The sequence below is a fragment of the Protopterus annectens genome, chromosome 17.part0 (assembly GCF_019279795.1).
Source record: "Protopterus annectens isolate FY-2018-M chromosome 17.part0, PAN1.0, whole genome shotgun sequence".
In the NCBI taxonomy this organism is placed as follows: Eukaryota; Metazoa; Chordata; order Ceratodontiformes; family Protopteridae; genus Protopterus; species Protopterus annectens.
The window spans coordinates 136,351,401-136,364,627 of record NC_056751.1 but is presented as its reverse complement, the minus strand read 5'-3'; the positions used below and the strand labels follow the sequence as shown (position 1 = coordinate 136,364,627).

The following is a 13,227-nucleotide window of genomic DNA, read 5'->3' as shown; positions in this document are numbered from 1 at the left end:
CAGTTAAGAAAAGGACATCTACTATTATAATTTTACACAACTGTACTTTTCCCCCTTGCCTGTTTGAGGTACCACATCATTGTAGTATTGTCTGTGACCACTTGAAGAGGTCCTGGGGACCAAAGATGGTTCAGAGAATTGTGCACCTTAATCAGGGAAAGCATCTCCTTGATATTTATATGCTTGCATCTGTCCTTGCTGTCCCACAGCCTCCTGCACATTTTTCTCTTCTGAAACTGTTCCACAAGCAAGGTCTGAAGCATATGTGGTGACTGATTTTGGAGCATGGAGGGAGAAGGGGAGAGCGTATCTGAAAAGAATAAAGGGTATTGATGCTAGGACCAAAGGGATTTGAAAGTCTCCAAAATAGATCTAAATAAAGTTCTGTTTTTTTCCTGTGGAAGAAAAACTGTTTGAAGTGAGTTGTCTACTTGACATCCCAGGAATGCAGTCCTGTGTGAGGGGGTCAAGAAAGCCTTTTGAATGTTCTTTTGGTATCCCAGCCTCTGCAAGAAGTCTTTCACCCAAGAGAGAGATCCTTGACATTTTGAAAAAGACTGTGCAAAGATATGCAAGTCTTATAAGTATGGAAATATGTGGATACCATGTAGACTGTAATGAACTGTAACTGGAGCTAGACACTTTTGTAAACACTCTTGGTGCAGTGGATAGTTCAAAGATGCAGACACAAAACCGTAAGAAACACCTAAAGTCTAGATAAATAGGATTGCGATGATAAGCATCTTTTAATTCTAGTGTCACCAGGAGATTTGAAAGAGGATGAAGAAACAAGTTGTGAAGTAGTACCATTTTGAATTTGGGCACTATCACAAACAGGTTTAGGAAGGAAAGATCCAAAAACTAGTCTCCAAGTATTTTCTTTCTTTGCGACTAGGAACATCCTTGAATAAATCCCATTCTGCACCTGGGAAAGAAGAACTGGTTTTGTCATTTATTAGGGTAGCATCTGAACAAGTGGACAAGTGGGAGCAAAACTGTCTGATGTACAGGATGAGGAATGCACCCCCTACCCCAGAAAGGAGGAATTTCCTCTCTCTGCCATGCAACCCTGGTGAATTATTTTCAGAACCCATTTGTCTTTTTTCTGAAACAATCTGTTGCCAAAGACAATTTCTGGAAGAGAGAGAGGGCCAGAGTGGGAGAGGGATCACAAGGTCTCTTGAGTAGCCATTCAGACTTGTTGGAGTGTCCTTGGCTTTGCGAGGTTTGACACAACTTTTTGGAATCTCCTTGTCACTTCTCAAATGTCTCTTTACCTGAATTATGCTGAACTGTTTGTTCTGCTATTTTTTTTTTTTTTTTTTTTTTGCCAAAACTGGATGATGAGAAAGAAAATCCCTTGTGTAATTTGGAAACGGAGTGCTGAAAAATCTTATTGATTACCTAGATCAGCTTGCCATTTCATCACACTTTTGATTACCTCTCCAGCAGAGGGACCAGACACTAAATCTCTATCCAAGGGAGAATTTAAAATCTCATTTTTAACATCATCTGGAAGGTTGTGCGTATGCAGCCAAACACGCCTCCTTAAAACTGAACTACAAAGCAAATAAAATAAAGTCCTTCACTAAAGGTCCACTGCCCAAAATAATCCAAATAGGAAAAGATATAAAGTGCAGTCAGATCACCAGGCTGAATTACACTTTTAATAAAAGCGCAGGTTAAAGTCATAAGTATATGAGCGCTTTCTGATGATCTGAAGAAGGGCTTAGATACAAAAGCACTCACATACGTATGATTTTAACTTGTGCTTTTATTAAAAGTGTAATTCAGCCTGGTGGTCTGACTGTTCTTTATATGTAAAACCGAACTAGTATCCATAGCCATGGATGAAGTATCAACAAAGCCATATGCACACTGCAAGTAATGAATTCAGGATTTTGTCTACCTATGCAATAGAAGAAGCTAGTTTTTTTTAATGCATATTTTTCTTCACAAGAAACTGTAGCTAACACATTCCTCATACTTTCACAATATGTTAGAATAAACTTTAACTTACGAGCCTGACAATGTAAAATTCTGAAATGTAGAGTTGCAGAAGTATAGTTTTTTTCCCCATACCAATCAGTAATTTTCCCATCCTTATTAGAAAGAGTAGGATTAGAATTAACTAAGTGCTTAGCAGCAGAGGAGTCAACTAAGGCTATAGCTGTGGGTCAGGTTTGTGGATAGTATATAAAAATTTAAAAGAATAAGGAACCTTATATATCCTGTCTGCCTTTTTAGGGATAGCTGGCTGACTATCAAGAAAATTGCAGGCAGTAAGACACATATCCTCTAAAGGAGACAGAAGGAATCGGTGTAGGTTCTGGAAAATCCTCCTGTAACAACTCGTAGTATTTTTTTTGTTGGACTGAGAAACCTACGTGTTCTCTCACTGAAAACACTGGGACATTCTAGCAAAAGTCTCAGAGAAAGTGAAACCCCCCATGTGGAGAATTAGAAAGAGAGTTCTCCTCTGAGTCTGAATCAGAAATATGAAGAGACCATCTGTTTATATTCAGAATTTTGAATCTCAGAAAAGGTGGCATCCCTCTTTCTTTTACTGGAAACTACTCAACAAGAAGGAATCAAACCCTGAGCCAGTCCCAGTAAACTACTACTATCCAAAGAAATGTGAGGAGAAGTGGATACATGCTCTGTTTTCTGTTTCTTTTTGACAGGAAAATTGGGGCCAACTATGTTACTAATGGCAGCCACTGCTTTCCCAGGGATGGACACAGCATTCTGTCACAACAGGGAAATCTTCCCTGTTTCCTCTCCCAAGACCGAAAAGAGAGGTTCTTCCTTGCCCCTGAGGGAACACCAACAGCCACAAAGGATGTGGCTAACCCCCAGTCCATAGTGGCTGTTGGTGCTAAACCAGGGGGAAATGGGGTAAAAGATGAGTGGTCTGAGGTACAACAAATGGCCACAGCAAAGTCACCCACCTGTGGCTGAGGCAAAATACTAGCCTGCTGTGGTGGAAAAGATGTCTGCTTAACTTTTTTCTTTTTGTGGCTGGCAGAAGGACTTTTCATGGGAGTGACAATCTATTCCATGGTCAAGCTGAATTTGGTACCTCTATCCTGGGGAAAACCAGCAACAATGCCAGTAAAACTACCAGTCCACAAAAGTCACTTTTGTAACAAAAACAATATAAAAAAAAACAGCACTTTCAAACACTATGGCAACCTCATAGCCTTAAAATATAAACAATTTCTGCACAGAAAATAGTTTATCAGTTAGATAACACTACCTTTAAACTGACAGAAACAATGACTGCTCCATTTAAAAGTACATTACAGACTTGAGACTGTCCATTAAAATTGAAAGTAATAAAACATTAGAAAAAATACGAACATGTAAGTTTTTTTTCCCAAATGGAATTTATCTGTCCAGCTAAGGAAAGCATAAATCAACTGTTGATCCTCAAAAGCCTCAGAGAAGTGTACTCTTTGGCAGCCGTAAAGCTCTGAAGGGCTTGGCACCCAAACATGTCTTCTACTCAGCCCTGCTTGACGATTTGGGCGAGTGGAAGGTGCCCTGAAGCTTTGGAACCTGGCTGGCTGTTATATCATTGGCAGGCTATAACTTGTATAGCTAAAGCAACTACAGCAGTGATCAATATGGAGAACATCTACCTTTCTTTGCTAGATTCTTTGATCTTGAATAGTGTGTGTGTGTGTGTGTGTGTGTGTGTGTGTGTGTGTGTGTGTGTGTGTGTGTATACGTACGTACCTATGCCTATATTCTCATTCTACTAACACTTCCTGAACATGTACATTTCAAGCTGTACTTTTCTTTGGAGTTGAAAGTACTGCTTGACAATAACAATGGCATCTGTTACTGCAGTTCCTCTTTTCATTTTAACTTACTCTTGTTACAAATTAAAATGTGATGATTTAATAAAGATGTTAAAAATACTTCAGCTATCATCTGTATACATCTACACAAGTATCCACACTGGTTGGTAGTATTTTATATATTTTATAAACATTTTCTGCTGTGTATAGTGGCATTGTTTTCAGTATTTCACCTACTGCTATGTCACCACAATATCATAGTTTTAAAATCTGTTGTGTAGTTTGACCGTTGTGGACCGAAGCAATGTTTATCCACATTTCTCTCAAGTTTATGTAAGCTTGGCATTTGTAAAGACATTTTGTAATAATTTTTATCAGTATCTTATGCACTTTCTTGCATTCTGTATAAACTTGTTCAGTGTCTTTGTTTTGTGCAAAAATGCAGCATGTGCCACCTTTTGTTAAGTATTTATTTAATATTTCACTTATCAGGTTGATCTTACTTATTTCTTACAAAATACATAAATGCTGTTCCTCCTGGGGATCATAAATTGTATTTGGCTCCACAAAGATATGCATATTTTCACCTTTAAAAATAACATGTCACAATTTATTCACATGCTGTACCACTGTATGTGGCAAATTCTAGGTTTGTCAAATTTTCCTTGCTGTAATTTCTATTTGCTTGGAATGCTTACTTAGATTATGAGGTTTAATCTCTGGTTGGTACAGAGAACAATGATGGTAATGCAATACAGAGTTCATCATCATCGAGACAGTGTGGGGAAGTCAGTTCAAAGATTTAATAACTCAGTCACAGAAGCAAATGGTTATCTTTGTTTTTCCTTTAAAGTTCTAAGAAGTCCATCTTTGTACATCTTTCTCTTAGACTTAAACTTATAAACAACAACAGATACCAATAAATGCTTTAAATAATATTATTAGATCTCCTCTTAGGCTACAGATTGGCAAGCGAATGCATTGCAGATGGCTTTGGTCTTTCTTTATATGGCAAATTTTTAATGGTAAGAATTCTATTAGTAAGTTTGTGTTGAGACATTTCTTTCTAGTTTTAAGCTGTTGACCTTGGACTTTTGCTGACAAAAAAGGATAACCATCCGCAAGTATAGATCGAATTAAACCAACATAAAAGGGAACTAAAAATGTTTCATTTCTAAATTTGATAGGTTATAGTTATATCCCAAGGTTTTTTAGCCCAACTTTTTAAGCTCTAATATATTGGTGACAAATACAACTGAAACTTTAAATATTGTAACCCTTTCTAACTATTGTCCCTTTAAAGTATATTTATTCTCAGAAGCTTATTTACTGAATCTCATCTCATACTGTTAGATTCTACCCATCTGTTTAAGTTGTCAAGTGCCACTTGTAGTATGTTCTCCAGTTTTGATTTGACCTGTCTGAATGCCATCAGTGTATATGTTGTGAAAAGGAAATATTTATATTAGCTCATAGAAATAGTTTTTGAAAAAAAAAAAGTGATCTCAGAATTGATCCCTGTGGGATCACTTGCTTTAAGGGATACTATTTAGACATCTATCTGAAAAGACCTTTGCTTGTCAACTTATTTTCCAACCCCCCCCCCCATCAGAATTAGCTGATGGTTTAATGTATCAAAGTGCTGGGAAAGTCCATAAAGAATGTTATTATGGGGTATTTATTATATTCAAGTAAAAACTTAAATTGCATGTTATTCTAGAGCTGTTTGCAGTATAAGCATGTTAACTAGTGTTTGAAACGTGGTTGTTTGCATACTCTGATTGCAATTTATTCAATGTTTATTTTTGTGTGATCCTTCCAGGAGTGAGCAAGAGACTGATTATTCTGTAGTTCACAACAAGATCTTTTTGCCCTTATTGATATACAGGTTTATTACACAGCTTTTCCAATCATTGGGAACACTGCTTTTTTCTAAAACTAGTTTGGAATAAATATTACAAGGGCTGTAAGAACTTTATTAGAAATGGTGTCATGCCCACCTGGTTTGAGTATTAAGAGACCTTATAATATTCTGTGCTAATTGGTTGTAAGCTGTTTTGACTGCTGTTAATCAGCTCTGGCTGAATATTAGTAATACTAGTTCTGTACAGAAATATATTTTTTAATAATCACAGTATGTTTCCATCTTGTCCCCAGTAGTATGAATATATTATTTATAATTTAAAGGTTTCAGTATTTATATACTCAACAAAGGACCTTCCGTTGTCTTCTCATCTACAGGTCAGAGCTAACCGTAGTTTAGCTTTTTCTTCTTTGACTGACAATTTTATTTGATTGCAAATGTCAAAAATAAGTGTTTGTTGGAAAAAAAATAGCAGACATTGTAACAGCGAGTTTAGTCAAAACAGCAAAGCATTTGTATTGCCAGATCAAGATTTTAATATTAATACACTACAATTATTAGACCATCGTTTTAATAGTAATGAACTAGAAAAGCTAAAATGGCTGATGTACAGGTGATACACATATACACTTCTTGACAGTATAACACCACCATTCAAAACTGTTTCAATCAGTAACTAACTTAGAATCTTCAGAAAACAGCAAACCTTGAACTGTATTTCAATTCCAGGCCAGAATGTAGTTCTACCGTACTGCTATCAGAGCCTAATACTCATTAACATAAGGGCTTTCTGCCATAGCAACTATTACTGTCTTGTGCTCACACCTTACAGTTTCATTTGTCACTGCACATTTGCAAGGGTAAGTACTTTATAGTAGATTTGACAGTGCAAGTACCTCGCCCAAGGTGCTTGTAAGGTAGATCTGTTGTCACTAGTGTGTCAGCCAAACCTGTGTCAATCCTCATCATTCATACTTTATTAGCTTTCCTAGAAATAGTTCATTTATTATGGAAGCCAAACTGGAGGTCTTATTGTGCTGAATACTTTATTGATGTTTGCAGATGACATTGTGATCTGTAGTGAGAGTAGGGAACAGGTGGAGGAGACCCTGGAGAGGTGGAGATATGCTGTAGAGAAAAGAGGAATGAAGGTCAGCAGGACTAAGAATATATGTGTGTGAATGAGAGGGAGGATAGAGGAATGGTGAGTATGCAGGGAGTAGAGGTGGCAAGGGTGGATGAGTTTAAATACTTGGGATCAGCAGTTCAGAGTAATGGTGAGCATGGAAGAGAAGTGAAGAAGAGAGTACAGGCAGGATGGAGAGGATGGAGAAGAGTGTCAGGAGTGATTTGTGACAGACGAGTAGCAGTAGGAGTGAAAGGGAAGGTCTACAAGAGGATAGTGAGACCAGCTATGTTATATGGGTTGGAGACAGTGGCATTGACAAAAAGGCAGGAGTCAGAACTGGATGTGGCAGAGTTAAAGATAGCACTGGGTGTGACGAGGGTGGACAGGATTAGGAATAAGTATGTTAGAGGGTCAGCCCAGGTTGGAAGGTTTGGAGACAAAGCCAGAGAGGCAAGATTATGTTGGTTTGGACATGTGCTGAGGAGAGATACAGAGTATATTGGGAAAAAGATGCTAAGGATGAAGCTGCCAGGTAACAGGAAAAGAGGAAGGCCTAAGATAAGGTTTATGGATGTGGTGAGAGAGGACATGCAGGTGGTTGGTGTGACAGAGCAAGATGCAGAGGACAGGAAGAAATGGAAACAGATGATCCGTTGTGGCGACCCCTAACGGGAGCAGCCGAAAGAAGAAGAAGATTAAAATAGTATATCAGAACAGCAGAAAAAACTTTGACTCATGACTGCTGTGTAGGTATTAATTATTTAAGAATTAAAAAGTAGGCAATACATAGCTGGGATGCAGATGCATTATTCTTTAACACTAAAATAGGTTATCTGTGCTACAGTCTTAAATGTAGTCTGAGGTAGTAGAATGCTGTTTGTAAGAAATAAACTTGCCAAGTTTAGGTTTACTGAATAATGATAAATGGTGATGCCAAATTTTGCCGTACCTCTTTTCCCAAGTCATAAGGGATTGCAATGCTGAATTTACTAACAGCACAGGGATTACCTCAGCTGTTCTGTACTATGTCCTAGAATTAGGCAGAAATGGAAGAGAGGTCAAACCACAACTTTGAAAACTGAAATAAACAAGCTGGACAAACAGATTAAGTATAGCGTGAGACAAGATCAAGAAAATTTTGAAGAAAATTTATACAAAGGTATTGAGCATAATAGGAAACCTTTTTATAGAAACGTAAGATGTGGAAGGAATAAAGACGCACATTGATAAACTGTGTGCATATTCTAAAATGTATAGTCAGACAGATTGTAGATGTATTTACAAAATCTTATGCAAAACAGTTTGGCTCCTCAAAAGGGGTGATAAGTTGTCCTAGTGACTTACAGGTAACCCCAGATACTGGAATCAAATTAGATTATATTGAAAAAGAGCTGTGCAAACTGGATCCAAACAAAGCTCAATAAGGAGTTGGAATTAGTAACAATGACCTGAGAACACTTCAGCAAGAACTTATGCTACCATTATATCCATTATTCACTAGTTCATATAAATATGGGGAGATTCCTCAATATGGTAGACATGCATTTATTAAAACTGTCTTTAAGGAAAAGGGGAGTAGGACAAACCCAAAGTCATATAGAACCTTAAGTCTACTTTCCTGTTATAGAAAAATAATGGAGAAGGTAATATTGGATAAGTTATTGTCAGAACTGGATAGGTTGGGACTTGAAACCATATATCAGCATGCATATGTTGAAAATATTACCACCTGTTACATGATGTTCTATAACGATATAATAGCTATGAATGAAAACTTGTGCTGTGATGTAATTTGTATAGATTTAACTTCAGCATTTGATAGTCATGCACAAAACACTGATCAATAAAGTAGTACAACTAGGTATTGATGTACTCTTGATAAGAAGGATAGCTGCATGGCTTACAAATAGGACATGGCAAGTATCATACAGCAATTGGACAGGTGGAATTCTTGGTTACAGTCAGGGTGTCCCACAAGGCTCTGTCCTAGGCCCTTACTTGTTTAGATTTTATCTTTCAGACCTAACTTTTTTATCTGAGGTGTTCTACAGTCTATATGCAGATGACCTGAAATTGGGTTAACTAATTACATGTATTACAGATAAGGCATGTCTGTAAAATAATTTGACTAAATTGACAATTTGGGCATAGGAGAATAATATACTGATAAATACATCAAAAACAAGCATATGAGATTTGGGAGACATAAATTGAAAGGTGAATATTTAATATATCACTCAGTGATTGAAACTGTAGACTCATTTAAGGACCTGGATGTATAAGTAGATTCAGCTATGAGTTTTTCTAATCATATCAACCAATTGGTTAATGATAGTTATAGAACTATATGAAGTCTAGGAAATCAAACATGATGAAGTCATTGTTTGTTAATTACATTAGACCCAAACTTTAGTATGGAATAACAATATGGAAACCCTATAAGAAAACAAGCATGCATAAACTGGAAAGAGTACAGCGGAAATATACCAAACGCATCCATGGATGTAAAAATTTTAAGTTATTTATGAAAGATTAAAATATCTGAACTTGTACATTCTTTCTTACAGATATCTAAGAGGAGATCTTATTCAGGTATATAGGGCATTTAGGGACAACTACCTCTGGGAATGTTTGGGGTTATCAAAACGTTCTAGATAGTCATCATATAACCTATGCAGAAGGTTCTATAGGAATGAGAAGTGTAATAATTGATTCTCTGACTGAATAGCTGATGCATGGAACAGACTACCAAATTACATTAAAGCAAGTACTAGTTTAGATATTTTTAAGAACAACCTGGACACATTATGGGAACAAGTGTTTTAGTATATTGGCAAGCTAGAAGGGCATTAATGCCCATGCTTGAAATATTTGTATGTATGTGTGCCAGAGTGGGAAAGCATAATTGTATGGAGATACAGAGGGGAAGGTATTACAAGCACAAATTAAGTTGTCATGCTACCAGGTTAACATTTAGTCACATGGCAAAGTTTGCACAGATCTGGAGTCCTTTCTCTGCAAGGTGTTGCCTCTGATTCAAGAGGTTTAAGGTATCACACAGTGGAAATGTTAGCTTTGCTAGATTTTTCTTTTTGTAAGGAGATAAAAGGAATTAGTCTAGAAAAGTGATAATAAAAAGATGTAAAATCATCACCATATTTTTTCAGTGTTTATATTCAGCCCTGGACCCTCAGCAGAGATAACATGAGTCTTTATCCAAGAGGACAGTGTCCAATATACCCTGTTCCCATTCCATGAGTCCAATTTAGTTTTAAAGATCTTGGTACTTTTTGCCTAATTTCCAAGGGCAATGAATTCCACTTTCATCCAGCTGTACCTTACTAATAAAGATTTAGTCTCCTAAGTTTCATGAGTAACTGATTGTTCCTAGTACCCGTGTCATGCTGCACAAATGAGATGCCTCGGTAACACCCTTCTTCAGCCTATAATGTAAAGAAAATAACTTTAATTTCCTTTTTTTCTTTGTGCTCTAAAGTAGATATTGCTTTAATATTTTTAGTAAAATACATTAAACTTTTTTTCCAACCTGTTTGCATCTTCCACTGAGTACATACAAAAACTAGTGCCATATTCCTATATATAGAGAGAGAGGCAGAAAGAGAGCATTACCTTAACATTCCTTAAGAATAGTGTTCTTAATAACATTCTACCCACATAATACACATTCCTCAAAATCTTATTTACCTCCCCTTAGATTTTAAAATCATCATCTATTACTAGACCTAGAACAACAAACAACTCGCATTCTTCAATTATTATAATACTCATGCTGTATGGGTACCTTACATTTTGTCTACCTACGTGCATAATTTTACAGTTATTCTCATTGAAATGGGCACCATTTTGATAGGCCTACATGTAATGGCTATTCAATTTTTTTTTTTTTAATTTCTAATTGAGCTCCTAGGTCCAGCAATTTTAGTGTTGTCTGCAAATTTTCCAAACCCAGCATCTGTCTAATAATGGAAGAGGACATAAATATATGAAGTAAATACTGATCCCTGTGGAATTCTTCTTAATACTTTAAATTCCTTACACTTACTCTCCTGTATACAAACTCTTGCCTCCCTATCTCTTAATCAAATTATGATCCATTTATGAAACATAATTATTGAACTTCCATTTCTTTAAAACTTAAATAATTGCAAGATGAAGTACTGAGTCAAAAGCCTTGGCAAATATCCAGCTAGATCACATTCACTCCAATACTTTCTTCCAAATAACAAATTACCTCAGAGCAGACATTTATTAGGTTAGCTACCATGGATCTACCTGATGAGAACTTATGTTGATTGGCATTGCAATATATTATATTGCCTATGCTTCGCATAATTCTAATGAGAACTCTGTCAAAACACTTGCCAGTAAGGCTAGTTAGGCTTAATGGTCTGAAATTCTGATGTTCCTCGCATTTTGGATTGGAATTATGTTTGCACTTTGTACTGTATGGGCACTACTTTAGTTACAAAGTTTGTTGGAAGATGTTAATACTTTCAGAATGTTGTCCTTAATAGATATTAAAAATGAGCCAGTTATACTGCCAGGGCCTGGGTCAATGTCTGGGATGACACGAAAATAGATTAAAGCTGCTTAGTGTATATGCTTTGGAGAAAAGGAAGGGACATTTTGTATTCATTTACCTAGGAGAAGCCACAGTACCCAAGAAGAAACTCTATCCTTCAGGAAGAAAGCTTTTATAAATAACAAAGAGAATTTGAAAATAACAGGTAGGCGGATCAGAATGACTGTTATTAGCTTCACAGAGAGAGAGAGGGGTGGGTGCACAAAATATGCACATTGAAGACGATGGTGGGTTGAAAAACAATGGAAGATAAATGTTACTTTGGTTAAGGGTTCTATTTAAGCCTCAGATGGCTCAGGAACAGACTATTCTGTAATAAGGCCATTCAAGGATGAGAAAGGATGTAATATCCTAGATATAGTTGTCCTCCTTGAGGAGGGAAGACTGAGATTACTGCCAGTGCTTGTCTGCTACTAACAAAGGTTAGCCATGTAGTAAAAGTCATTACTAGAGGACTAGGTAAGACATCAGCCTGTGTTCTTTGGATGGTTCTGGGAGGGAGTGCATATACTACAGAGTCATAATTGCATGTCTGAGCTTGGGTATGCAGACATTTCAGCTCTCATGGTAGCCACTCAATGTCCCATTGAATCAGCAACATCACACTGCTGAACTGAAGTGATATGTAGTGCAACAATCTGGAGTGCTGCTTGTAGGGAAAAATGGTGCATAAAGAAAGAGCTCCAAATGTTGACATGTGGTATGTGACTAGTAGGTTGTGGAATTTATCAGTAAATGAGTTGTCCACTAGTAAATACACAGAAAATCAGAAATGAGGATAGCAGAATCTAGCCTGTTCCAAAAAGAAGTTTTCCATGGTAGAACAAACTCAGATATATGTCAGATCTGTATATCTATATATCTTAGATATATATCTAATCTTCCTTGACTACTCTTTTTACTGTCTTCTAAGATCTATTAAGCAAATTGCCTCAGAGAAACATTCTATTGTAATTGTCTTGCCTTCATGCAACTACATCATGATAAAACTGTTTTTTTTAAACCACCTACCCCAAAAACTGTACTTGTCTTAATGACATATTTCTTTTTATACATCTTGAAATAGTTATGCTATACTCCTGATTATTGACACGGTATAACATTGTATTGCTACTTAATGCCTTGTAATAATCCTGTAACATGCTGTTTAATGCTAATTTATAATGAAAATTGTATAATATGTTGGAGCATTTCTCTCCGGGCCTCAGCTGAAAAAGGGCTCTTCAGCTCAGTCGGACAATCCCGGTCAACGAATATAAAATAAATAACTACAATAAATAAATATATGAAAGTGATAAGACTGCAGATAATTAATATAACAGACATAAGCCAATGATTTCAAAGGAGAGGGAGATGCAAATTGTGGTTAACTAGGATGGGCAGCATATCTAGCAGAAATGTAAATGGCAAAGTTGATTCCATTTGTTTTTTCAGCCCTTTCTGTTCCCAAACTGTTTGGCCACAGAAGTACACATCACCTTGTGGAGGAGTCCCATTTTCCTACTGAAAATTTACTTTTATGGGACTGTATCTTTTCAAGACTGGTAATGTGAGGTATTAGGCTGGCCCTAATGCTAGTAATCTGTGCTGTCTCGGATCCAATACAGATCCGTATTCCCACAGGTTGAAGACAAATGAAGTACAACTACTTGAATGGAATGTCATGGTGAGTACATAACTTCTTTTTTCTTTAATTCAGTTGAATTCCTCACTATTTGCGCTCATTAAATTCATTTCTTACCAAACTGTAACTCAGTGAGTATGCTCTTTTTATTTACAGTTCAAGTAGTTTGTGACTAAGCTAATGCTCTCAAGTTTCTCTGTA

The 13,227-nt window shown here is 36.6% G+C and overlaps 1 protein-coding gene across 3 annotated transcripts in view; it reads left to right on the top strand.

Annotated features, from left to right (window-relative positions):
* Window positions 1–13,227, top strand: part of FANCC (FA complementation group C) — a 2,534,829-nt gene that overhangs the window by 1,525,243 nt on the left and 996,359 nt on the right. The window lies entirely within an intron of this gene.